The 24,955-nt window shown below is 41.8% G+C and overlaps 1 long non-coding RNA gene and 1 pseudogene across 2 annotated transcripts in view; both read left to right on the top strand.

The window, feature by feature from the left end:
• LOC309627486 overlaps nucleotides 1-24,955 on the top strand; it is a 564,569-nt gene that overhangs the window by 46,414 nt on the left and 493,200 nt on the right. The gene's annotated exons all lie outside the window — the stretch shown is intronic.
• Nucleotides 11,637-15,439, top strand: LOC309627467 (large ribosomal subunit protein eL13 pseudogene; annotated as a pseudogene). Its single transcript has one exon. The product of its transcript is annotated as a large ribosomal subunit protein eL13 pseudogene (transcript).

The following is a 24,955-nucleotide window of genomic DNA, read 5'->3' as shown; positions in this document are numbered from 1 at the left end:
GAGTCAATTACTCAATTTAAATAATATAAACAGCACAGTCCACTTTTTTTTTTTTTTTTTTTTTTGGCCACGCCGAGCAGCTTGCGGGACCTTTGTTCCCCGACCAGGTGTCCAGCCCGGCCCCGGCAGTGAAAGCACCGAATCCCAACCACTGGACCACCAGGGAATTCCCCACAGTCCACTCTTATTCTTCCCCCAAACGCTGACACAGTTCCCAAGATGGACACAGGAGCAGGAACTCAGAAAATCTGCTATGGACGGCCACAAGCGTGCCCAGGCCTACTTCCTCAGAGGAAACAGCCTTTGATTTAGAATGATTGTGCCCAGGCTACTCAGGCAGGCAAAAAATGTTAGCTCTTGGCAATGTGTGCTAAATGGAAGTGTTTATTCACCTGGAGTGTAAACCCGCCCACTACTACAAAGGGTTGGAGGCCCCGGAACTGCAATTTGTGCCTGTCAGTACTCCTGCCCTCAGAGATTAACTGCTGACAGACGTCATGCAGTCTGGGTCTTTCCAAACAAAATCTGAAACCTTCACTTCTTGGTCTATACCCATGTCCCCAGAAACAGCGGTCACAGGAAGAACCTCTTGGCCAATTCTGTAGATTGATAAGGCTCTGGCTTTCTTCCTTAAGGTCAAGAGAGGTCTGTACCCTGTCCCCTTTCTGGATCCAGCTCAGCCCTGCTCTTCAGCCCAGAGGTTGTGACACCTGAGCTCTGGTTCCAGTCAAAGCCACAAAGGTAGGGCAGGGCAGGGCAGAGGAATTCTCGTCTGGATGGGCTATGGGTTTTAAAGTGTAACTGGAAGTGGGTATTCCTGTCAAAATGGTAAGTACGGCTGAATGTGGGCTTGGAGGAGGTCCTGAAACCCACTTGGGCTCAGCCCCAGGCAAAAAGCATAAGGGTCTACTCCCTCAGAGACTCTGATTCTGTGAGGTCTGGGATCAGTGCAGAAATCGGCAACTTGAAAAAGCATCCTGGACACACTTCCAGAAACATTGAAACAGAAGCTATGGGACACCTTCACAACTCCTGAAACTCACCCACCTGCAGAGGGCATTTCTCCTGGATGGGCTGCCCACACCTACCAGGTACCCACCGTTCAACCTGACAGAGCACAGACCTTTCCTACACAATCTGGAGCAATTCTGGTAGACCCCAAAACAGGGACCCTTTCTCTTCTTCGCAATCGCAGCGTGTTTGCTTGTGCAGTTCCCTCCCCTTGCAGCATCAGCCCCTCTATCAAAACCCTACCTTTACTCAGGGTTCAAGTGCCACCTCTTCCAAGAAGCCTTCCTTTATCTTGTCAAACCACAGTAATTCCTCTTTCCTCTAAATGTACACAATTCCCATTCTCCTTCTGATACCTTGTTTGTTGGCTCATCTTGGTCATTTGTGCACATACCTATTCTCCCTGTTAGACTGAGTTCCTGGGTATTAGGCAGAGGCTATACATTACACCATCCATACGACCTGTTTTCTTGGACATACGTGGCACAAAGGAAAGTAATCCCCTCGAACTTGGAGATAAGAGAAATCAGGTTGCCTCTTCACTGGATATCTGTTGGTTTTGCCTTCCTGGAACTCATCCACCTTCTTCTGGTAACAGTATTCGTCATTTTACATTCACTCCCAATCCATGCAGAAACCAGATCTCAGGAGCAGTCGTGTCACCAAGGTCTAGACAATCCATTTAGTCTATCTCCAGATACCATGATTGGTTCAGTGATGGGCACATAACCCAAGCTAGGCCAATGAGATTTAACTGTAGGGGTTTTTATTGATCTACTGAGAAAAAGAGAAGCTCTTTTTCAACCGAAATTAAAACTGTGAGGATGGGGACTTCCCTGGTGGTCCAGTAGTTAAGACTCCACACTCCCAATGCAGGGGAGGGAACTAGATCCCTGGTCAGGGAACAAGATCCCTCATGCCTCAACTAAGAGCCCGCAGGCCGCAAGTAAAGATCCCGCACGCAGCAACGAAGATCCCGAGTGCCGCAACTAAGACCTGGTGCAGCCAAAGAAATAAATAAATATTTTTAAAAAACCAAAAACGGGGAGGATGTGTGCCTGTGGCTGCTAGAGACCACTACCTGGCAAGAGCCTCCTTGAAGGTGAAACCAACATGGAGTAGAGTAGAGCAAATGGACTGGGTTGATGACATCGTTTGAACGCTTGGATCCAGATGTGCCAGAAACTTTGAAATTACATAAACAAACAAATTCTGAATTGGGTTTTCCATTCCTTATAATTAAAAGAACACAGCCTAATGCACCACTTGAAATTTCAATCAATATAAGCCACACACTCCAGGTGAATGTGATTAGACATCTTCCTGTCGAAAGATGGTGGAAGAATTTGACTCTAGTCCCAACTTCAGTGAAGGAAACGTGCATATTTCTACAGAGTTGAGACTAGAGTGTCATGGTGATTTAGTAAGAGGTAGAAACATAATGAATTATAGAGTGGCCTGAACTGTGCCCTGTCGTGTGAACAGAAGAAAGGCAGCAGCCTGGAGCACGGAGTCCAAAAGTCAAAAATCAGCATTGCCCATCTAAGCTCAGATAAGGAGAAAACATGCCCTGGCTTACAGACTCAAGTGCTTCTGGCAGACCTATACCTGTTGTGGATGAGCCAATCACAGCCTCTAGTTCAAATTTCAATATTCAGCAAACAACTTTGTGATGATAACTTCCCCTTGAAACAGTGCCCAGGGAGAAAATATGTTTATCCCATCAATACCAAAGCTGCATATGGTTTGAGATCTCACTGTAAACAAATAAACTGACTTTCTGGTTTCATACACCAGGCTCCCTAAGCTTGGTTAATTTGAGCTTTCCTCTTGTGCTGTGAGGACAAAAATTTCTGGCCCAGGAAACTGTTGGTCAGATCTCAGATAATGTTGAGTTCATCCTGTGAGTTCTCTTTGTACACAGGTTCTAGCGTCTGCAATTTATTTTAAAACATATAAGCATTTACAACGTGATATTAAATGTGTGTTTCTTAGGTTAAACCAAAACCCTGGGACTAATCAAGAAGGCACAGTGAAGCAGAAGGCAGCTAGCATTTCATCAGAAAGTGTCATGTTCTAGAGCCAGTCTCTGCATTATCACACCTCAACCAACAACCGATAGGTTTCCAGTAAGTATACTCAATGTCAGAGATGGGTTTTTATTGGGAAGGTAGTGACATTTTCATGCATATGACTGATGTTAGAAGTGGGCTTTCAGTTGTGAAATTAAAGGAATTCAAGGTAGGTAGAGTGGTTAGAAAATACTGTAAAGGTAATCCCTATCCTTACACAAACAAGGTGTAAAAATCTGGTGAGGCCTGAGCCCAAATCTTTAGTGATAGTACCTGAGGCTTGCCAGCTAACCAGTTCCATGACAAGCCATTGATTTATGAGAATTTCTGATTGTCTGATGCCCACTAGAAGCCATAGAAGCCTTCCTGGAACAGATCTTTCTTGAGCTGGTGGAAGCACCGCAAAGGGCTGAGATCTCGGACTTAAGCTCCCAGAACAGTTGTATGAACTATGTTGTGCCTGCTGACTAGTAAATATTTATCTAATAATGTCTGTATATGTGTTAGGACTTGGTCTGAAACTTGCTTTCATTATAACCTGGTAGTGAAGTATGGGGAAATAGCCAATTTTTACCTTCCTTAAAACTTCTTTGGGTGCTACCATTCTCTACCAACAAGAACCTAAAAGTTTTCTTGACCTAAGTATCTCATTTAAGATCTCACCACCAAGCTCAAATATCCACTCCGCACCATGATGACAATACCCCAGTCCTTTCACACTGCAAGTTAATGGCTGGTGCATAGAAAGGCCCTTAGCAAAAACTGACTAATACATTTGATGAGTAAATAAATGAATAGATGATGTAAGTGAATGAATGGATGGAATTGGAAAGCAGTAGAATGATCATTGCAGGTTCTGAGGCTCTACTGTCCAGCTTCCTTTGTAAAACTTTCCCCTCCTAATTGGCTTCCCACCATTATAAACTAATGAATATTACCCTTTGGGTTAGATCATCTTAAATCTCCTAGGATATAAATTCTTTGAAGGCAGAAATTATGTATTTTTATATTCTGTAAAAAATCCAATGTGCCATTTTTATATTCTATTATAGAATATTTCTGTAATGTTATGTACAGTTATCCCTTGATATCCATGGAGAATTGGTTCCAGAACCCCGCCTCGGATCCAAATCTACAGATGCTTAAGTCTCCTATATAAAATAGTGTAGTATTTGCATATAACACACATCCTCTATACTTTCAATCATGCCTAGATTACTTATAATACCTAATACAATGTAAATGCTATGTAAATAGTTCTAAATACAATATAAATATTATGTAAATAGTTGCCAACTCATGTAAATTTAAGTTTGCTTTTTGGAACTTTCTGGAATTTTTCTTCTAGTATTTTTGATCTGCCATGAGTTTCGCAGAGGGCTGACTCTTTCAAAGAATATTTCTATAGTATTCTGTAAAACCCAATGTGCCAAACAGGATGTGTTTCATGAGGATTAACTGCTGATGATGTAAACCTAATATTGATAATAATAAAACTAGCTAATAATATTAAGCATCTACTCAACGCCAGGCTATCCAAGTGCTTTGTAAGTGCTAGGTCAATGTTTCACACAATATCCCCATAAAAGTGGCATTATTATTTCCATTTGACCATTGAAAATTCCAAGAAGTTATATTACTTGCCCAAGGTCACATGGCTCGTACATTCCAGGGCCTGTGTAACCACAAGCCCGTGCCCTGGTCATTATGATTGTGGAATCTCTGGCTATGGGATGGTCACCAGAACAGCTGGTCCAGACTCTAGATCAACTGCCGTACTCTGTCTTAAGGAGTTACTCAGTCCCTGCCCCAATTCTCTGAGGATTTAAAGTTCCTGCCTATTCCTCTCCCTTCCTTAGAGAGTTCAGATTTCTCATGAAGAGCAGCATTCATAGACTCTACCAGGACTCCTGTCTGCGTGATCTTTAAGTGTTGACAATTTTGGGATCCCTCAGGACCCCAAGGTTCAAAGAGAAGGTCTGTTGTCCTCTCGTAAAAGAGCCAGCCTTACCTCAAAGACTAATGGCTTTTCTTTTTTCTCCTGGATTGCTGGGAACTGGTTTGGAGAGCAAACAATGCCATGCTTTCCGAAGAGCGTTCCATAGGAAACAGATGTTCAAATTCAGCTTGGGTTCGTGTTCTTTTGTGGTGGATAATTTCTTGGCTCACCTCTCTGCCTGAGGCACTGCTACCCAGCTGATGGTTGGTGGGGACTGAGTCCCCACAAAGCAAAGGAGGACAACAGCCTTCTGAGCAGGGCACATGAGGAAACCACCTCTGGCTTCCCCAGGCAGCGGGCAGAGGTCCTCGGGAGAAGCCGGCCTCGACCACCGGGGTGCCATTGGCTACCAGGCTTGCTGGTGGAGAGCCCCGAGCCTCGCACCAGGACTTTCAGCAGCGGGCTGGCAGGCCCACTGCACAGCCGTGACCTGAGACTGTGCACGACCCGGCTCAGACTCTGGGGCCTCTAGGAGGAAGGAAATTGGATGGGCAAGACACTTCCAGTGTTTCAGAACTGGGATGAGAAGCTCTCTTCCTAATTGATTGGAAACTGTAGAAGATAAGCTGCATTTCCTCCCATCTGCCAGCTGACCCAGGAAGCCCTCCTGTTTCCAGCAGCCACTTTTAGCTGCACTTTGACTGCCGAACACACATCTCTCTCCCAACTTACCACGAGGTCAACCTTTTTAACTCTCGTTCAGAATTACGTGGAGAAGGGAATAATGTCAGGGGCTGGGAGCGTCATGGCAAAGGGGACTATGTTTCATCAGGGTTTGTTTCTTTGCTTTTTTTTCTTTTTTGAAGTTGATTGATTTCCTACGTTGCATTGAAACAAACTGCCAATAGACTTTTGAACTCCATATATGAACTTTCTAGCTATATCCATTAACAGTCCATCTTATTGACCAAAAAAAAAAACCATTAGCACTACCCTCAAATCTCCAACTCTCATTTGAACTCTCAGAACCAATTATAAGTCTCAATCCAGAAAAATCCTTTAAGACTTAAGAAATGATCAAAGCTTAACACTTATATAGTGCTAGGCACAGAAATTTACAAAATAACTCATTTAATCTTTACAAAAACCCTATTATCCTGATTTTACAGAAGAAACAGAGGCACAGAGAAGTTAAGGGATTTGCCCAAATTCACACAGCTGATAAGTGAAAGAGCGGAGTTTCAAACCCTAGCAGCCAGGCTCCAGAATCCAGGCTCTAAAATATCAATACTAGACTCCATTTCTCGTTATGCTTCAGTTATTTGTGTTTTAAAGAATTTCTCAGTTTTGTCTAAGTTGTCAAATGTGTTGGCATAAATGCTCTAAGTTTGAAGTGATATCCCCTCTTTCATTTCTAATACTGGTCACTTGTGTTCTCTCCTCAGTCCAGCTAGAGCTTTATCAACTGTATTGATCCTTCAAATAAACCAGCATTTGTCTGGGCCTTCCCTGGTGGCGCAGTGGTTAAGAATCCACCTGCCAATGCAGGGGACACAGGTTCAAGCCCTGGTTCAGGAAGATCCCACATACTGCGGAACAACTAAGCCCGTGCGCCACAACTGCTGAGCCCGCACTCCACAACTACTGAAGCCCGTGCGCCTAGAGCCCATGCTCTGCAGCAAGAGAAGCCACCACAATGAGAAGCCCATGCATCGCAACAAAGAGTAGCCCCCGCTCGCTGCAACTAGAGGAAACCCATGCACAGCAACAAAGACCCAACACAGCCAAAAAAAAAACAAAAAAAAACAGCATTTGTTTTACTTGATTTTTCTATTTTTGCCCAATTTTTGTGTCATTGATTTCTGCTCTTTATTATTTCCTACCTTCTACTTAACTTTGAGTTTAATTTAATCTTTTTTATCTTAAGTGGAATTCTTAGATGTTGATTTTAGAATTTTTCTTTGTGTCTAATAATATCAGCATTATAAATTTCCCTCTAAGCACTGCTTTAACTGAATCCCACAAATTCTAATATTTTGTACTTTCATAATCATTCAACTAGAGAGATTTCCTAACTTCTCTTATAATTTCTTCTTTGTCCCATGGGTTGCTTAGCAATGTTTTCTTTAATTTCCAAATATTTGGAGATTTTACAGATATACTTCTCTCATTTATCATCAAAAAACATACTCATTTTTAACTTATTGAGACATTTTACAACCTAGCATATGGTTTCTCGGTGAATATTCTATGTGTACTTAAAAAGAATATGTATTCTGCCACTGTTGGGTATAGTGTTTCATCTATGCCAATTAGGTCATGTTGATAGTGTTTTCAAGTCTATATCATTACCCATTGTTTATCTACTTATTTTATCAATTATTGAGAGAGGAGTATTAAAATCTCTAACTATAATTGTGTTTGTCTATTTCTCCTTTTAATCCTGTCAGTTTTTACTTCATATATTTTGAAGCTCTTGTTACTAAGTGCATAAACATTTAGGACTGTTATGGCTTCATAATGAAGTCGCCTTTTATAATTATGAAATGTCCCTCTGTCTTTGATAATGGTCCTTGTCCTGAAGTTCAAATATAACCTTAATATAGCCTTATTTTGATTAATATTTTCATGGTATATTTTATTTCATTCTTTTATTTTTAAACTTTGTCCTTATATTTAGAGTGTATTTCTTTTAGACAACCTATATGAATCTTGTCCTCTTCCAGTATAACAATGTCTGCTTTTAGTTGATGTGTTTAGTTCATTTATATTTAACGCAGTTGTTGATATTGTTGGATTATTTACATCAACCATCTTGCTATTTGTTTCCTATTAATCCCATCTCTTCTTTGTTCATTTTTTTCATGTTTCCTGCCTTCTTTTAAATTGAGTATTTTTAGCATGTCATTTAATCTTCTCTTTTAGTTTATACTCACTTTTTAAATAATGATTGCTATAGGGTTTACAGTATGCATCTTTACCTTATCACAGTTTACCTTCAAATAAAATTGTACTGCTGCATAAAGTTAGACCTTATAACAGTCTCCTTCCATTCCCCCCTTCTCTTGTTAAAACTTTTACTTGTATATGTTATTGATCCCAAATATATTGATATTACTTTTGTTTTAAATACTCAATTATTTTTGAAAAAAATTTTACTGAAAAAATTTTGCCCACATATTTACGATTTTCAATGATCTTTATTCCTTTGTGTAGAGCTGGTATTTTTTCCTCATAAACTAAAGAAATTCCTTTTCTATTTCCTGTAGTGTAGGCAATAATTACTTTCTAATAATTAGCTGTTGTTTATTTTAATCATTAGATCAAAATCATTAAATTTAATCATTAAATTAAAATCATTAATTTAATTTAATGATTAAATTATTCAATCATTAAATTAAAATCATTATTTTAATCATATTATAATGCAGGCAAGAATTATTTTCTAGTAATTAGCCTTTATTTGTCTAAAAAACCTTTGTTTCATCTGCATTTTAAGAGATTATGTTTATTGCATATTAGAGTTCTAAGATAACATATTCTTTCTTTCTATGCTCCTCTGTGTCTTCTGGCTTAACATTATTTCTGATGTGAAATCAGTGGAAAGTCTTATCTTTGTTCCCCTGAATGTAATGTGACTTTCTTTCTCTGGCTTTTTTAACACATGCACTTTATCACTGGTTTTCAGAAAATTGATTAAAATAAATCTTGATTTGGTTCTTTGTATTTATCCCGTTTGGGGTTGGCTAAGCTTATTGCATCTCTTGGTAAATATGTATTTTTAAAATCATATCTGGAATTTCAGCCATTATTTCTTCAAATATCTCTTCCACACTCAATTTACATGTGTTAGATTGCTTGATATTTACCCACAGGCCACTGGGGCTCTATGTATGTATTTATGTACGTATGTATGTATTTTCTCTCTCTTTTTCTTTCTGAGCTTCAGTTTGAACTTTTTTTTTTTTTTTTTGGCTATATCTTCAACTCCTTTTTTTTCTTCTGTTGTGTGCAACCATCTGCTAAGCCCATCCAGTGAATTATGCATTTCTGATTTTTAGGTCTAGAAGTTACATTTGGTTCTTTCATTATAATTTTCCACATTTCTCATTGTGTTCATTGAGTTTTTCTTTAAATCCTTAAGCATATTTACAATAGCTCTCTCAAAGTCCTTGTCTGCTAATTTCATCATTTCTGTCATTTATGTATCTGTTTCTACTGACTTTTTTTTCCTGGCTAAGGATCATATTTTCACGTTTTCCCACATGCCTGGTAATCTTTTTACCAGATTCTGGACATTGTGAGTGTCATGTTGCTGAGTGTCTGGATTTTTGTTGTTTTCCCTTGAAAGGTGCTGGCTGAGCTTTTTTCTTGTAAGCAGTTAATTTAGTTGGGGATCAGCTTGGTCTTTTTGAGGTTTATTTTCAAGCTTTTCTTGGGAGGGTCTAAAGTATCCTTTATTTTAGGACTACTTTAGCCTTACTCCTAAGGTGTGGCATTTCTGGAGCCTACTGAATTCTGGCTAATTGGAAGTAGAATGTCTCTCAACCCTCTGCAGGCTCTAGTTATTGTTCAGTTTGCAAGGTTGGTAGATTTTTTTCTCTGGTAATAGTTCTGTGTGCCCAGCTTATGGAGTCTCACCTTACACATATACAGCCTAATATTTGGCCAAAGACTTAAGGGGATCCTATGAACACTTATACAGCCCTTTTTCTGTAAACCTTCTTTTGGTTTGGGAACTTGCCCCACAAATTCCAGTTGCCTCAACTGCCACAAACTCTGATCTGTATCTGTCTCCTCATTTCAGTGAGGCTGCCATGTTCTGCTTGCAACTTCTCTCCCTACTATAGAAAGCCTGGGAAATTAGAGGGCTCACCAAATTTGTTTTCTTTCTCTCAGGAATCAAAGTTCTGTGTACCTGTTGTTCAAAGTCTGAAGATGGTTGTTTTATATATTTTGTCCAGTTTTCTAGTTACATATTTATTGCAGGGAAACTAACCAACTACCAGTTATGCTACTTTGACCACAGCAGAAGTCAAACTTAGGTTTTATGAAAATAACATTTACTGAGCCTCACTCTCCATTAGATAGCATGTGAGAATCTTTATCTGCATTGTTTTATTTAATCTTCACGTAAACCCCATAAAGTAGGTAAATTTTTTTCTTATTACAGACATAAAACTGAGGCTTAGGAAGGCAAAGAAATTTGTCACAGGTCATGCAGCCAGTAAGTTACAAACCAGTACTAAGAACTGTCGGGCTCTCTGCCCTTCTTTTAAAAGTCTCTCCTCCCTTTTAACACTGAATTATTACTTTTGCTGATTATAAAAGTATTACAGGCTTATTAAATGGATGTTTGAAAATATAAAGAAATATAAAAGGAAAAATCTACAGTTTCTATATTTTTGCACCATCCAGTGACAGCCACCGTTAACATTACATAAATATTTTTTCAATATATAAAATGAACAGAAAGGTTAGTTTTTTTTTTACAAAACTAGAATCCTATGGAATCCTACCATACATCAATACATACATCCTACCATACATCAATACATACATCCTACCATACATCAATAAATTGCCTTTTCCATTTAATAATACCTTATAAGCATTTTCCATTAGATGTAAACATTCTTTGAGAACAAGAGTTTTTAGTTTCTGTTATCACAAATTTCAATCGTAATCCAAGGTATAGAGAATACCATAATTAACCCTCATGTGCATGTAACTCTCACTTAACTGTAAAATTATTAACATTTTTCAATCTTTGAATATAATTCTTAATGGCTCATATTCTAACACAGATGTAACATTTTTAATTTAACCAATTCTGTTGTTGAACATTTGCGTTGTTTCTCATTATTGTAAATAACACTGCAAAGATCTTTCTGAGTAAGCCTTTGTGCAAATGTAAGATTACTTCCTCAGGATAAATTCCTGAAAATAAAATTATTTGATTAAAGACGATGAACATTTCAAGGCTTTTGAAACATGTTCCCAAAATGCATACTAGAAAGTTTGTATTAATTTACCTTACTTCCTCCCAATAACAGTTTCTGAGTGCTATTTCACCACATTCTCAAATAACTAAATATTAATCTTTAAACATGTATTTGCCTGTTGGACAGGTTGACTGACATGCTGTTATCTCTCTCTACAATCACCAATCCCCATCCTTCAAATTAGCTACAGAGAGACTGCCTCTCATATCAGTCAGAATTTACTCAGAGCAAAACATCAAAATAAGACTAGAGAACAAACATCATTGTTTGTTCCACATATTTTTCCTATCAAAAAACACACCCTGCCTGGGACTTCCCTGGTGGCGCAGTGGTTAAGAATCCGCCTGCCAATGCGGGGACACGGGTTCGAGCCCTGGTCTGGGAGTCCCACATGCCGCGGAGCAACTAAGCCCGTGCGCCACAACTACTGAGCCCGTGTGCCAGCCACAACTACTGAAGCCTGTGCGCCCTAGAGCCCATGCTCCACAACAGGAGAAGCCACCACAATGAGAAGCCCACGCACTGCAACGAAGAGTAGCCCCCGCTCCCCGCAACTAGAGAAAGACCGCGGGCAGCAACAAAGACCCAACACAGCCAAAAATAAATAGATTTATAAAAAAACAAAACTACAAAAAAAAACACCCTGTCTTTGCGCCGCCGTGAGCCCTTGGAGGAGGCCAGTCGGCCGCAGCCGTGGCGCCCAGCAGGACGGCATGATCCTGAAGCCCCACTCCCACAAGGACTGGCAGGGGCGCGTGGCCACGTGGTTCAACCAGCCGGTCCGCAGACGCAAGGGCCGGCAGGTCAAGGTGCGCCTCAGCGCCCTGCGCCCCGCGTCTGGCCTCCTCCAGCCGGTGGTGAGATGCCCCACGGTCAGGTACCACACCAAGGTGGGCGCCGGCAGGGGCTTCAGCCTGGAGGAGCTGAGGGTGGCTGGCATCCACAAGAAGGTGGCCCGGACCATTGGGATCTCAGTGGACCCGAGGCGGCGGAACAACTGCACGGAGTCCCTGCCGGCCAACGTGCAGCGGCGCAAGGAGTACCGCTCCGAGCTCATCCTCTTCCCCAGGAAGCCCTCGGCCCCCAAAAAGGGAGACAGCACTGCTGAATAGCTCAAACTGGCCACCCAGCTGATGGGACCAGTCATGCCCATACGAAACGTCTACAAGAAGGAGAAAGCCAGAGTCATCACAGAGGAGGAGAAGAACTTCAAGGTGGTCGCCAGTCTCCACATGGCCTGCGCCATCGCCTGGGTCTTTGGCATCCCGGCAAAAAGGGCCAAGGAAGCTACAGAACAGGATGTTGAAAAGAAAAAGTAAAGTGCTGTTGGCAAATTGTGATTTAAAAAACAAAAAACACCCTACTTATCCCATATATGTTGTCCTGGTGCCTAACATTTGTACCCACTTAGAAAGGCAGGAATTCCTTATTTTGGAAGCAATGGAGGACAGATGATGGTCCTGGCAAAAGTGGCACCAGCCACCTTTCTGGGACTAGACCAAAGCTAACACTGGCTAACACTGTGCCCAGACTTGCATGTGCCTTCCTGTTCTCTCCGCTTGCATCCAGACTTACAAATCAAATCTCCAGAAGTTGGCTCCAACACAGTTTACAAACATGTTTCAATGGGCAGAGAGAGGTTCAGGACACAAGGATGGCTTATGTGAGAGAACCATTCTGTGAGAACTGAGATCCCCTCAGATCACTTCCCCCCCTACTCTCTGGCCTTGGCACTCAAGCAGAAGATCTGAAAAGATGCCAGGATAGTCCCAGCATTGGAAACTGGCTCTGGACAATAAAGGGACAGGAAAAGCTACAGAAACTAGTCTAAAATATGCAGCTAGGGCATGTGAATTTCAATACATAAACTTACATTCTCATTAGAGAGTAAGCTTCATAAGGACTGAATTTTGTCTTTTTGGTTCAGAGATTTATCCCAAAGGTAAGAAATAATGCCTGACACATTGTAGGCACTCAATAAATATTTGTTGAGTGGATTCATTAAATGTGGATTCATTAAATGGAAAGAAAGAATTGGGAAAACCATATTCAACAGTTATGTATTAAACACTATATTTTGAGACAGGAAGGGGGCAGGACACATTTAAAAGAATGACAGAGCCATTGAGGACACAACATAAACTGGTTAGAAACAACCAGTCCAAGATGGTGGACAAGTCAACTTCCATTAGACCTTGAGCCTCTTTTATGCTCATTGTAATACATCAGCATGCTAAGTGACACACCCACAGGCGCCATGACAGTTCTGAGGCTGACCATAAAAGGCCAAAAAGTGGGAAGTGACCCAATTCCTGGAAATCTCCACCCCTTCCCTGAAATAGTTGGAATGACCTTCCCACTCATTAGCCTATGAAATTACCCAGCCCATAAAAACTAACCACCCATATCTCAGGGCCACTCTCACTTTCTGAGATGGCCCATACTCTGTCTATGGAGTGGTATCTCCTTGAATAAATCTGCTTTCACTCTACTTCGGCTCGCTCTTGAATTCCTTCCTGTATGAAGCCAAGAGCCCTCACCTGGCAGCCATCGCAGGGACTCGCCTGAGACCTGGGACGTGACCATCCTCTCGCGCCCCACTCTTCCTGCACCAATATCACTGAGTTAGGAGCTAAGCAGAAACTCAAGGAAGGATTAAAACAGAAACCTTCCTTCTGGAGAAGCTGACATACACAAAATAAAAAGCTGAACCCTCAGGAATGGCACAGACAGCAAGTATTCTTGGAGTTCAGAGGAGGGAGAAATACTTCTTTCTTAAATGATGGGGGAAGGCCATAGAAAGGAGGTCAATTTGGGGCAAGGTCTTGAAGGATGGTATATTAGTTTCCTAGAGCTGCTGTAACAAATTACCACAAACTGGGAGACTTGGAACAACAGAAAATTTATTTCTCTCACAGTTCTGGACTCCAGAACTCTGAAAGAGAATCCTTCCTTGTCCCTTCCTGGTGCTGGGGGCTCCTTGGCTGTGGCAGCTAACTTCAATCTCTGCCTCTGTCTTTCCATGGCTTTCTCTCCTATGTTACTCTGTGTCTTTTTCTGTCTTTTGTAAGGACACTCTCATTGGATTTAGGGCCCACCCTAATCCAGTATGATCTCATTTCAAGCCTTATCTTAATTACATCTACAAAGACCCCATTTCCAAATAAGGTCACATCCCGAGGTTCCATAACCTGAATTTTTGAGTGACACTATTCAACCCACTACAAATGAGTAGAATAATAGTCATGACAGGGACTTCCCTGGCAGTCGAATAGTTAAGATTCTGCACTTCCAGTGCAGGAGGCATGGGTTTGATCCCTGGTTGGGGAACTAAGATCCCACAAGCTGCATGGCATGGCCAGAAAAAAAAAAAAAAAAAAAGAATAGTAATGACAGAAACCCTCCTCCCAAACTCAGAGGGTGTTTGAGACCAGGTTTCCCCAAAACCAATAGGCAGCCAAAGACGCAAAATTTTCCAAAGCCCAGCTAGAGAGCAACCCTAATGAATACACAGGAAAATAGAAAACTTCAAATTGTAGGGTTCCCAATAGACATGTAATCTTCTGAACTGAATTTCCAAAAACTTAAAACAATTTAAAATGCACATGTAATGCATAAAATTGTAACTGAGCAGGACCCCATGGGGCCTTCCCAGAACAGTCTCTCCTGCCCCCCACGTCCTCCGCCTGCCTCTTGTCTGTAGAAAAACTGTAGCCTCCTAGGCCTTCCCTGAGTTCCAAAGAGTAAATTTAATCAGAGGAGTGAGAAAATGCAGAAAGAATGAAAAACAGTCAAGCAAGACAAAATAATAATAGTTTAGCCATTAAACAAAGTCAAGGACCTTTAGTTCCTCCTCAAGGGCTATAGATAATCTTCTGAGCCATGTCCTTTCAGCTGTTTTGCAGATACTGAAACCCCCGCCAGGTGGAAGAAATTAACTGTATGCTGCCCACAAGCCTGTAGACCTCAGACTGGTTGGAACCAGAAGGTTGATGATGTTGACTCCCGATGACGTCACCACCAACCAATCAAAAGAATATCCACGAGCTGATCACACACCTCACAACCCCACTCCCTCACCTTGTCTTTAAAAACCTTTCCCTGGGTCTTCCTTGGTGGCGCAGTGGTTAAGAGTCTGCCTGCCAATGCAGGGGACACGGGTTCGAGCCCTGGTCTGGGAAGATCCCACATGCCACGGAGCGACTAAGCCCGTGCGCCACAACTACTGAGCCTGCGCGTCTGGAGCCTGTGCTCCGCAACGAGAGGCCGCGACAGTGAGAGGCCCGCGCACCGCGATGAAGAGTGGCCCCCGCTCACCACAACTAGAGAAAGCCCTCGCACAGAAACGAAGACCCAACACAGCCATAAGTAAATAAGTAAATAAATAAATAAACCCAAAGTTTAAAAAAAAACCACGCATTTAAAAAAAAGAAAAAAAAAAACTTTTCCTTGAAAGCGTTGGGGAGTGCCAGTCTTTTAAGCATTAGCTGCCCTGGACTCCTTGCTTGATGCCCTGCAATAAACACTTCACTTTCCTTCATCACAACCGGTGTCTTGGCTTTACTGCGTGCAGGCAAGCGGACCCAAGTTTGGTTCGGTAACAAAATGAGAAATTTTGCTTCAAAATTATACATGAGCTTGAAATGAGCTACTTACTATTTAGAAAGATCAAACAATTAAAAGCGTGAAGTCTGGGTTAGATTCCTGATTTCTCAACTTACTTGCCCTGCAATTTGAGGCCTGTTACTGCCCTTCTCCAGGTCTCGTTTTCCTCATCAGTAAATTAAGGACAATAATATTACCTGTCTTCTGGGGTTGTGCAAAAAAACCCCTCAGTTTTCCTCTTGTGTTTCTCCTTTAGTCTCACACTACTGCCACACTCAGAACACTTCTGATACCAGAGGTGTGTGGGTTTTTTCCCACACCAACTAATTCTCTGTGACACCAGCTGTGTGTCTTACAATTTAACTCAGTTCTGATACTGTCTGCCTGGAGAGAGCATCAAATCCCACAGGTCAAGGGCTCAGTCCTACAAGACTGTTCCCACTCCACTTCAGAGGCCAATCACAAGTTCAGGTTTTCACCTGTGCTTCTGACTGATGCGCTATACACGACCCTTTCCTTGCTCAGAATCAATTAATTTGCTACAGCAGCTCAGAGAACTCCGGAAAACAATTCACTTACTGTTTACCAGTATATTATAATATTTTAATTTTTTATTTTATTTTTAATTTATGGCTGTGTTGGGACCAGTATATTATAAAAAGATATGATAAAGGATACAGATGAACATCCAGATGGAAGAGATGCATAGGGCAAGCTATGTGGCTTCCATGCCCTCTCCGGGTGTGCCCTTCCCCCAGCACCATCATGTGTTCACCAGCCTGGAAACTCTCAGAACCCTGTCCTTTGGGGATTTTTATGGCGGCTTCATCACGTAGGCATGATTGATCATCAGTCCATTTCCAGCCCCTCTTCCCTCTCTGGAGAATGGAGGGTGGGGCTGAAAATTCCAAGCTTCTAATTATGGTTTGATCTTGCTGGTGGCCAGCCCCCATGCAGGAGGCCACCCAGAGTCACCTCACTAAAACAAAAGACACGGCTATCACCCAGGAAATTCCAAGGGATTTAGGAACCGGGGTTAAAGACCATATGTTAGAACGGAAGATACTCCTAGTGCTCTTATCACGTAGGAGATGTCAATGGCTTTAGGAGCTCTGTGCCAGGAACCACGGACAGAGACCAGTATATATATTTTCTAACATCTCACAGGTCAGAATAAAGATGAAAAGAGATAATGCATGCAGAGTGCCTTGCCTAGGACCTGGTATGTGGAAACTGCTCAATAAATGTCAACTCATTGTCTTAAGATGCTGTTAACAGTGGAGAATGAATTTGATGAGGGGATGGAGAGAGTTATGAAGCTAAAGCCTAAGAGGATATTATAAGACCCAAGCAAGAGATTGTTTACATTTTTAAAAATTAATTAATTTATCTATTTTTTTTTTGGCTCCGTTGGGTCTTCGTTGCTGCGCGTGGACTTTCTCTAGTTGTGGCGAGCGGGGGCTACTCTTTGTTGAGGCACATGGTCTTCTCATTGCGGTGGCTTCTCTTGTTGTGGAGCACGGGCTCTAGGCGCGCAGGCTCAGTCGTTGTGGCTCGCGGGCTCTAGAACGCAGGCTCAGTAGTTGTGCACGGACTTAGTTGCTCCGTGGCACAACTAAGGGATCTTCCTGGACCAGGGCTCGAAACCATGTCCCCCGCATTGGCAGGCGGATTCTTAACCACTGTGCCACCAGGGAAGTCCCAAGATTGTTTACATTTAAGAAGAAAAAATAATTTATGTTTTCCAAGGCCTGGCCTATATTCCTACTAACTGCAATAGCGAGAGTGGCAGTTTTCAGAATGTATAATAGTTTGGGGACATCTGGGAATCCCCTAAACCCTTTGAGGGAGTCATTGAAGCCTTTTTCACTCTCGTTCCCTCATGAGGGTGCTATGGCATTTCCTAGAGGCTTCCTGACATGTGATGTCACACCTGACAGAAGCAGATATGAGCATCCAACTGTCTATCTTTTTTTTTTTTTTTTTGGCCTCGCCAAGCAGCTTGTGGGATCTTAGTTCCCAGACCAGGGACCAAACCCGGGCCCCCGGCAGTGGAAGCGCGGAGTCCTAACCACTGGAACACCAGGGAATTCCCCCAGCTGTCTTTTATTAAGCCAGACCAACGATACTTGCAAAAAATGTAAAACAATGGCACTTCTATCGCTGAATTTTTTGGAAAAATGTTTGTCAACATATACATTTATTATTGTTATTTTAAAGTGAATAAAGAAATTAAAACGTTAAAGATTTCTGCTTTAAATCCAGGCACAGTAAATTTCAGTAGATATAATCCAGATAAGCAAAAGCTCTTGAATTCTCAATAATTTTTTAATAGTGCAAAGAGTCCTAAAACCAAAGAGTTGGAGAACCTGTGGTCTAGAGGAGCACATGATATGCCGCAGGGCCAAGTAGTTTGGCATCATACCAGGTAATCACTGGATAGAAGTGGGCTCTACATTTACTTTCAGAGATTATTATATCATTGGCACAACTTTTAGGAGTTTTATGGGGAAAGCAATATGGAATCCAAGTTTCCATAATATATCCATTTCATTTGCTTCTGAGCAATTGTTCCGATTAGGGCAGAGCTCCATCCGTTGCAAAAATCAGCGATCCACTCAGGACAAATGGGAACATGAAGTTCACCACTGAAAACTCAGACTGTGACATCTATTTGTGTTCTCAGTTTCCAGCTTAAACTCCCCTTATTTCACATCCTTTCTTACTTCATTCATCTTGGAATTGCCAATTTTATTTGCAATAAATTGAAAACTACTCAAGCCTTTACTCAGAAGTTAGATCACACCTTTGCTTTTTGTTGTCCTTGTTATGTTTCCAGAACTCCTGACATTTCTTTCCATGATATAAAGGGTCATATTTTATACCATGTGACCCCATCCTAACTGGTCACAGCGGACTGAACTGGAATTGGATACTTAATCCAGAAATAGCCAGTTGTGGCTTATCTATGATGTATGTTCTCTGCTCGTCTGGCTTCCCTGTCCTATTTTTTTTTTAATCATCTAGGAGCATGCTCAGACTTCTCTGATTAAAAAACAAAACAAAACAAAACAAAACAAAAAAACACAAGGAGCTGGTTAAAAAGACAGATTCTCAGGCCTTTGTCTTGGAGATTCTGATCAGGAGTTTGGATGGGGGCCCGTGAATGAATTTGTTTAACAAGGTTCCACATGTGTCTTATCAGGGCAGTTTGCAGAACAAATGCCTGTTTTATAAAGGCATTGGGAAGTCCCAGGTATGGAATAGACCAGGGATTTTCAATCTTCAGTGACCATACCAGCTACTTGGATCCACCGCAGAGATGCTGACTAAGTAGATCTGTCCTGGGGCCCAGGAATGACCATTTTACTCCCTCACGTGTCTGATGTGAACACTCAACTTTGAGAATGGCCAAGAGTGAGATCATTTCATCAGATTATTTTGCTTCTGCAATTCCCTACCATGAAAGAATGAAAATTTTTTTTGAATGAAAGGTAAATAGTGGAGTGAGGACAATTTTGGAACAGACTGCCCTATCCCTGCTACAGGGGAAGGTTGAGCAGGGTGAAGGGTCCAGGGGAAGTTAAGTACAGTTCTGGGATGTTTAGGGCCTGAGCCTAGGGTAGGGGCGAGGCAGGAGGGGCACAGAGAATCTCCATTCCTTCCGTCCTTCATGGCAGCTGCTCCATCCAAACTCTACCAAACACCAGCACCGACCCTGACACTGAACATGTGCCTGACAATTAGAACCGGTTGGAACAGTCACGCAACGTTGTAAATGCCTTTGTAAACTGCAACGCAGACTGTCTTGGTGAAGATAACGAATTACACCCTGAAGCTTCCCATCCCTGGAATCTCATTAGTAGCAGCACGAAGGCCACCCAGCCAGAAATCAGGATACCAGTTCTCAGAGAAGTACTTATCTTTACTATCAGACGATCACATTCACTTATTTTCTGAGAAGGTCCAATTACACTTTGCTTGTTCTCCTTCCTGGAAAGAACCTAATCACTTGCACCAGCTTGATTTGGTGCCATAGGTATTTGTTTCTCCTACTGGAAAAGTATTCTCTGGTCACCTCTCAGGATTCACAATGAATCGCTACCTCTTGGTTTCTCTCGGTCCCAGTCACTTCCTCTTGGATGTGGACCCAGAGGCTCCATGAGACAAGCTTTGTTTTTCTCAGTAGCAATCTATCCCCATCTATCAAACTGTATATTGGCCTATTTATTTTGTTTTCTTCCTTCCTCCACACGAATGTAGGTTCCATATGAGGGCATAGTTTTGGTCTGTTTTGTTCTCTGGGCCTAAAACAGCGCCTGGTTCTTAGTAGACCTTTAGTAAGTATTTGTTGAAGGGATAAATAAACGGGTTTTATTTCTGTCCAGATGGGGGAAGGGAAGGTAGAATGGCTGAAGCTTTGCTGAGCCAAAAAGAAAAGAGAGAGTGGTGGGTTCTAGGGTCCAGGGTTAGACAAGGAATATTATTTAAGGAAATGATATACCATGGCAAAGACACAATCAGAACTGAATTTAATGTAGAGGAGCTTCAGGGCCCTCATCCTGGGCAAACACAAAGCACTAAGACCAAAGGGGCCACTGGACAGGATCTAAGGATGGGATCACGGAGCCCAGAGATTGGATGTAATGTCAGCAGGTGAGCAGAGGGAAAGGATGAGGCAGGCGCATCAGCAGGGTTACACCTGAACCAAATTCTGCTTCCTACTGGTTTCCCCTTGTAAGAGTAGGGCTTTAAAAACTGATTTTTGTGGGGTTTTTTTTTTAATAAATTTATTTATTTTATTTTATTTATTTTTGGCTGCATTGGGTCTTCGTTGCTGCACGCGGGCTTTCTCTAGTTGCGGCGAGCAGGGGCTACTCTTCATTGCGGTGCATGGGCTTCTTATTGCAGTGGCTTCTCTTGTTGCGGAGCATGGGCTCTAGGTACGCGAGCTTCAGTAGTTGTGGCACGTGGGCTCAGTAGTTGTGGCGCACGGGCTTAGTTGCTCCACGGCATGTGGGATCTTCCCGGACCAGGACACGAACCTGTGTCCCCTGCATTGGCAGGAGGATTCTTAACCACTGTACCACCAGGGAAGCCCTGATTTTTGTTTTTGTTTTTAATTTACATTGAGAAGTAGCAATTTATTACTGGTGTTAGATAAATTAAGACAGAAACTTCTAAGTGTTAGGGAAATACAAGAAAGGGTAAAAACTGGTAACAGCATACCATGTTTCCCCTGATTATTGTACCATAAACCCTGACAAATTCATAACTATTGTGAGACCTAGTTTTATTCTCAGAGAATTTTTTTAGATATGTTTCACTTTTAATTTTGAAACAATTCCAGATTTACAGAAAAGTTGCCAAAAAAAGAAAAGAATTTCTGTATATCAGATTCCCCAAATGTTAACATTTACCATGTTTACTTTACCATTCTCTCCCTCTGTATACTTTTTCCTTAACCATTTGCGAGTGAGCTGTAGATATTATGTCCCTTTGTCTCTAAACACTTCTCTGTGTACTTCCTAAAAACAAGGACATTTTCTGACATAACCACAGTACAATGATCAAAATCAAGAAATTAACCTTGATTCACTACTATATTCTAATCTATGGACCGTATTCAGAAGTTGCCAGTTGGCCCACTAGCGTCCTTTACAGCAAGCATCTTACAGGAATGGGCATGCACTACAACCCCCTCAGAACAAACACCAGGGAAATCCAGAAAGATGGGCTGTCAGTGAGTTCTCCTCCCTCACCAGGAGATCTGGGTGGTGAATTTCTGTGGCCGCCAAAGGCAATCTTATCGTGACCAAACAAGAAATGCAAGGGCATCCCAGGGGTCCATCCTGAACAGGTTTGGACTGTTGGCCTCATGCCAGTAACTCTACCCCTAGACCTCTTGCTGGGTCAGAAACATAAACCCCTGTGCATTTAAGCCACTGTAAACCCAGTCAAGATTTTTGTTATTTATGGCCAAATCATTCCTAACCGACCTAATCCTCTAAAAGTGGAAATACCAGATTTTTATACCTATGCATGCACACACACACACACAAACACATGTTCAAACTGCCCTCAAAAAAAATTTAACGAATGAACTATGTAATATATGAGTGCACCTGTTTCCCCTCAGCATATCTAATATATTTTATCACTTCAATTTACTTGGGTGACTTTAATAGGCATAACACCTTTCTTTTTTTTTTTATAAATTAATTTTATTTATTTTTGGCTGTGTTGGGTCTTCGTTGCGGCACGAGGGCTTTTCATTGCGGTGGCTTCTCTTGTTGCGGAGCACGGGCTCTAGGCGTGTGGGCTTCAGTAGTTGTGGCATGCGGGCTCAGTAGTTGTGGCTCGCGGGCTCTAGAATGTAGGCTCAGAAGTTGTGGTGCACGGGCTTAGTTTCTCCGTGGCATGTGGGATCTTCCTGGACCAGGGCTCGAACCTGTGTCCCCTGCGTTGGCAGGCAGACTCCCAGCCACTGCGCCACCAGAGAAGTCCCAACACCTTTCTTTAACAACAAATCTCACAGGATCACAGAATTTTAGTTAGAAGAAACCTGATTATCTCATCTAAACCCCTTTACAGTATGCACAATTTTGAGAAATGTGTTTATACATAAGAGAAGTAGTCACAAAAGGGGAAGGGGTGATGTAACAGCAGGGAGCAGAAGCAGGTCAACCCAGGGAAAGGGACTTCAATTATGTCGAATGGAAAAGTCAGCCTTTATTCCTGAATGTGTTCATTAAACATTTTCCTGCAATATTCTTTCTAGTCAAAATCAGTTAACTCTCCTTTTTACAGATAATACAATAGTAACTTTAAAGACATTTACATTGATAAAGTTTTACTATGTCATTATAACAATATAGTGTGGTGGGGAGAAGCAAATTCTTTGATATCAGCCTCAACCAATTTTATTGCATGTTCTGCTACTTGCTAAGGGTGTAACTTTAGGCAAATGATTTGTCCTTTCTTTGCCTTAGTCTCTTCATCTATAAGATGGGAATGGTATAAGAGCTATTGCCTCCTAACGTTATTGTGAGAATCAAATGAATTAATATGTGTAAATACTTAGAACATATTAGCTGTTATTATTATTACAGTGTGGCATGCTAAGCCATATGCACTGCTTATGGCATAGAAATGAACATGGATCATTAAATTATACTGACATTTATTGGCCTTGGAGTGTCCACTGCAAGAGTTAATGAACTTTGGGCTCTGTCTTGCACTGGGTCTGACTAGGCCCCAGCCTCCATGCCTTTGCATTGTTGGGAGGAGACTAGACCTCAGATCTTTGTACTTTGGGAACCTTTGAACCTGAAACTGCAACAAAGGGAGGGCAGTTTATTTGGGGAGGTTTTACTCATGTTGCCAGGGAAAGTGATTGTTTTTCCAACCTTCTATCCCACCCGGCCCAGAGTCACTACTGTTCAGTAGACTTTTTTTTTTTTTTTTTTAATTTATTTATTTATTTATTTTTGGCTGTGTTGGGTCTTCGTTTCTGTGTGAGGGCTTTCTTTGGTTGTGGCGAGCGGGGGCCACTCTTCATCGCGGTGCGCGGGCCTCTCACTGTCGCGGCCTCTCTTGTTGTGGAGCACAGGCTCCAGACGCGCAGGCCCAGTAGTTGTGGCTCACGGGCCCAGTTGCTCCGCGGCATGTGGGATCTTCCCAGACCAGGGCTCGAACCCGTGTCCCCTGCATTGGCAGGCAGACTCTCAACCACTGCGCCACCAGGGAAGCCCTCAGTAGACTTTTAAAGACACCAGTGGATACCCTCAGAAGCATCTAAAACACTTAAACCAGGGCCTGAGACTTTCTGTGCTGTCCCTCTTGTAATCTACACAGATTCTTCCTCTAGGATTTGTGAAATGTTGCAGCTCTATATTAATAAGTGAAATGTCTGTACCTATATCCACACCTTGAAAGGAAAGGGCCTGTGATCCAAGCATCAGTGCCCAGCTGAGGTGGTCATACCGGAAGCCAACAGAAATGCATTCTCAGTTATTCAAGGGCCCAGAAAATCTACCACCTTTATACCATTTCTGTAAAAACTACTCCAAGGCACACTCAGCAAACTGAGGAATAAAGTAAACTTAATAACGAAAAAATTGTGGCATAAAAAGTGCTAGTGATGAACATTGAGACCAGTGAATTAAGGCCAAACAAGTGTCATACTAGGTCAAAAGGTAACTGTGCACTAATTATCTGGGCTATTTGTGCAATGATTCATGCTTTATGGGTTGAAAGGAAGAAAGTAATAGTGATCCTTGGCAACTTAGCTTAGCAGCTATAGAATTCTGGGAAAATTTCCTAGTCCACTTTGGAAATTTCATCTGCAATCGACAATACACTAATTAATCAGGAATTTTAAGAAGCCAAATAAGTTCCTTACTGACATTTACTAAGCTGGAACTAATAGTGCATCAATTCTAAATAAAATGTTACTTTTATTTTATAGCTTTGGGTCAGATTATCCACCTTTCCCCTCTGTCTCTAAAAATATTATATATGATGGAGAATAAGTTATACCAAAAGAACTTTGTGATTTCCACTCCCTAACCTTTGGGGAGACCAAATGACATAATGGAACTAGCAAGTCCGTCAAGCCAGGGAATCAGTACTGAGTCTACAAATTATTAGCTGTGTAACCTTAGACAAATCACTTTACTGCTCTTTGCTTCAAAAATTCTTGATTTATTCCTCATTCTACTGCAAAGCGAGACAAAGGAGCTTTCCCAACTCCCTATAGCCTGGACTCTAGGGTGAGAGAGACAATTCTCAATAATCAATACTGGGACTTCCCTGGAGGTCCAGTGGTTAAGACTCCGCGTTCCAGTGCAAGGGGCATGGGTTTGATCCCTGGTCGGGGAACAAAGATCCCACATGCCACACAGTGTGGCAAAAAAAATAAAATTAAAATAAATAAATAAATAAAATATTTATATTAAAAAATCAATACTATCTAAAGTGATAAATTGTTTGAACAATCAAAGATAATGAGATGGATTCTCACACCAGGAAATGTTAAAGAACTAGGATTGACATGAGATAGAATGTAGAGAACTTAAATCCTCCCTAACAATGGGCACAGCAATTACACTCGTGTGTGTGTGAGTGATTTGATCTTTACAATTTTCTGGGGAATTATTATCTTCTTTCTCCAAATGGAGAAATGGAGGTTCAGAGAAATTAAGTGATTTGCTCAAAAATAAACAGCAAGATAGAAGTGGAGAGGCAGTGACAACAGTGGGAACGGTGGAGTAAGGACCTCTGAAAAGCTGCTTTCCAGGCAAAGAACATGAACACTGGCA

This window comes from Balaenoptera borealis (genome assembly GCF_965194805.1).
Source record: "Balaenoptera borealis genome assembly, chromosome: 4".
Lineage (NCBI taxonomy): Eukaryota > Metazoa > Chordata > Mammalia > Artiodactyla > Balaenopteridae > Balaenoptera > Balaenoptera borealis.
This window is presented reverse-complemented; position numbering and strand designations above follow the sequence as displayed.